Genomic DNA, 4263 nt, shown 5'->3' on the forward strand with positions numbered 1-4263 from the left:
TTTGGTTCATGGGCCGTCAACTCCTCAAAGGAGTTAAAAAGAAGCCCAAACACTTGTTTAAGCCTAGAAACACTTCACCACTTAAGTTGTAATAATTTTAAGCTTCATTTAGTGACCCTATAGAGAGTTTACTCCCCTAGGCCGTAAACTCCAACACACATGGTCTTTAGACCATAAACTTCCATATGGGGTCTTGCACTCCTTTGTTGCAACCCATTAGCCTCCTAGCACTTGACCAAAGTGTTTTCCTCGCATTAGGATGTTTATACATGTTTAATTAGTGTTATAATCACTAATTGTTTATATACATATGTCTTCATGTGTAATTAGGACCATTGTGTGTGTGTGTCTATAGTCTTCACTTGACACCTAGTAGTCCTACCTCTTCAGTTCATCCGTATCACCCACAACAGGTGAGTTCATACCCCTTAATCAATGTTTTAACTATTTTTAAATGTTTTATGGGGGGATACAAGTAGAATTATGCTAATTATTATATCAATCACATATGATTAATAAGCAGCATTCAAATGATTGGCTACTCATTAGCCGTTTTACCAAACAGTTTCCTTCAAATGTTTTTCATAAACACTTTATGTGTTTAAAACTCCTTATTACATTGTACCTTTTACTCTGTATGTTTCATTTCAAACTTATTTACAATTGGGTTTCAAACAAATGTTTCTTTATACTAAACTGTTTTATCAAACCCATGCCTTCAAACCGTTTTATAGATTGACATCAAGTCGATCTTTTCTTAGATAATAATTATGTTCAAAGGTTTTACAAAACTTACTTTATGCTTTTATATTATAAATTGCATGCCTATATATGTATATTTATATAAGGAATGTTTAAAAGACTTAGGAAGGCTATCCACCCTATTTCCTTTTCGCGCTTGAGATGTGGTCTGGTGGGATATCGGGAACCCGTCCGAAGCTCGTTTAAATATTAGTTATATATCATGTGTACATATATAGTCATAAAGGCCCTTCCAGTTCATCCAATGTCCTTGGGTAGCAAGGGTATACATCCATGTCCATACGTACCAGTTAGCTTACTATTAAACTACCATATGGGTAGTTTAGGAAGATAACAGAACTATTACGAGAACGCGATATCATACAATGAGTCGGTTCATTCATGAGTCAATACTTGCTATATAGAGAGAACATACATTACATCTAGAACATTACAGTACATTACTATACTATTACATAGATATGTTTACATGATTACACTTACATGAGTACAATTACATGATCACACTTACATGAGTACAACTACATGATCACTTACATGAGTACGCTTACATATACATAGGACAGACGTCACTAGGTGCTATAGCATGGAACAAGTTCAGGATCTAACTATACCAATGAATCACAACGCAATTGTGATAGTTATATCAGGTATACATGATCATAGTAATGTGGATGTTCACGGCTTTCATACAAGCAGGGGTCGTGTGTAGGTCCCAAAATCCCTTTGACAGGGGAGCGTCTAGCCTGGGATCTAGCCATCACATTATACCTTATCCCTCAAATAAGGCAATAGGAGTACCGATGTAGTTATTTACTTCAAATACTACAATACTCACAAGATTACCCTAGACTTAAGGTAATTGGTACGGCTGTAGTTCGACACTACACCATAGTACTATTTCATTTTCCCATTACATTCACTTCGTGAACATTCACACGATGCACGGTAATGTAGAAACTATATTTTTGGCTAATGATAGTCAGACTTGGGAAAATACACACTCTTACAAGAGACACACACAGACACTAGATGCCTTGGTAGAAGGCTACATACAGGTCAGTTAAGTCTTGGTAGAAGACTCCCTGTTATAATAGTAGGAATCATAGGGATTTCTAGGGTTTTTCAAACATTTACAGTTGTTTTACAAACATTTTCATACTTACAATTCATATACACTTTTAATACTTACAATTCATATACACTTTTAATACTTACAATTCATACACATACAAATACTTACTTACAAATTAAGACACTAAAATACTTATGATCTCACCAGCTTTAAAGCTGATACTCTCTTTCAAAATAACTTGTATCCTTAGGTCATCAATAGACAGGTACCGATGCAAGGTTTAGAGAAGATGGAGCTCGTTCAAGACTCATCTTTCATTTCTATTTATACTTTAGTATCTATTATAATTTGAAAGAACACACTTGTATTAAAATTATATTTATTAATGCAATGGATGATGTTGTTTCTTGTTTACTACTTTTCATTGTTGTGATATTGTACATGATGTCCTCCGCCCCAAAACGTTTCCGTCGTTCTCGGTTTTAGGGTGTGACAGGCAACCGTTCATTGAGGATTTTTAGCTATTGATTTAAATCCTTTAGGTGGCAAGGAAGAAAGAAGTGCAACATGTAAAGCATGAGTGGTGGAGAAGGTAAAATCAGGAAGATATCGAGTTTTACTAATTCCTGATCTAGACCGAGTGTGCATAGGATGAGAACTTGATGATCCAAGGGTAGCAGACTCGTGGGTAACTGGCAGTGCAGAAGGAGCATTAATTTGAACTTGGGCTGGTGTAGATGAAACTATGGTTGATTCCATATCGGTTCTACATAATCCACAAGGAGGAGATGAAAAGGGCTCGGCAGGTTGAGGACTTGGCCGAGACGTTGGTGTATCAGACTTGTTTGCATCAACAGGAGGCTCTTTCAGTAAATCAGTAGAGCCATCGTCAATATAGGTGTATAAATGTCAACCTGGAAAATATTGAGAATTTGTGGAACCCGTAAATAGAAGAGAGGTTTCATCAAACCTTGCGTGTCGAGTGATGTAGATTCGATAGGATGATTGATCAAGGCACTTGAATCCTTTATATTGTGAGTGATAACCAAGAAAAATGCATGGAATACTTCTTGGAGAGAGATTTTTTGTAGAATAACCTCTTATATAAGGATATACTCGACATCCAAAGGTGTGAAAGTTGTCATAAGATGGCATGCAATTGTAGAGGAGCTGAAATGGTGAATTTTGTGAGAGAACTTTGGTGGGCAATCGATTGATGATGAACACTACAGAAATAAAAGCATCTACCCAATAGGAAGAAGGTACGTGAGCATGAATTAACATAGCCAATCTTGTTTCAACAATGTGACGGTGCTTTCATTCATCACATCCATTTTGTTGAAGGGTGTAAGGATAAGATAATCTGTGAAAGTGGCATTTTCTTCAAGTATTGTTCTAACAGTGTTGTTAATAAATTCAGTACCACCATCACTTTGAAAAACTTTGTTTTTTCTGGAAAACTGAGTTTGCACAAGTTTGATGAAGGCTGTTAATACCGACTAGAAACCTGATTTGGTCTTCAATGGGTAAAACCATGTGAAAATTGAGTAATCATCGATGAAAACTACATAATATAGATAGCCATTTGAGGAAATAGGTTATGGTCCCCACAAGTCACATTGAATTAAATCTAAAGGAAATAGAGAGCATTTAGAATTTAATTCAAATGGTAATCGGTGTCCCTTAGAAAGCTGACAAGGTTTGCAAATGTTTGGTTTAGGTAAAACTGAAGTAACATGAAAAACACCTAATTTGTTCAAAAAAGAAATAACATCAAATGAAACATGTCCAAGGCGATTATGGCATAATTCAAAAGATGCCTTCTTAGAAACACTAGAAACTGCAGCCAAAGCGGTTGGACAATCACGAAGCACATATAGTCCCTCTTCACATATTCCTTGATCTATCACCTGCTTGCTTGCCCTGTCTTGAATATGAAAAAATTATTAAGAGAAGAGAACATCAACCGGATGATCCATGGTGAATTTGCAAATAGACAAGAGATTTTTAGTGAGCTTGGAAATAACCAATACATCATGTAATTCGAGTTTATTAGAAAGAAAAGAACGACCCATATGAGAAATAGGGAGTTCAGCACCATTACCAATAGTAACATGCGTAGTAGCCGAATAAGGATCCGAAGAAGAAACATTTTCTGATGAAGGTGTCATATGAGTTGTGGCACCGGAGTCAACATACCAATCTGGGTTTCCTTGAGTAACATAGCACTAGGAGTGAAAATCTTGTTCAAGATTAGCATACAAGTTTGAAGCATTTGAAGCATACGTATGTAGGTTAGGACTTGAGGATGCATAGTGACCATTGGTACAACATAGTTGACAATGTGGGTGATGCCTTCCTCCACGGCCCCTACCACCATTAGCAGAACCACGAGAACCTCATCCTCTTGAGTAGGATTGTTGATG

This window comes from Lactuca sativa, chromosome 4, assembly GCF_002870075.4.
Source record: "Lactuca sativa cultivar Salinas chromosome 4, Lsat_Salinas_v11, whole genome shotgun sequence".
NCBI classification, from domain to species: Eukaryota; Viridiplantae; Streptophyta; class Magnoliopsida; order Asterales; family Asteraceae; genus Lactuca; species Lactuca sativa.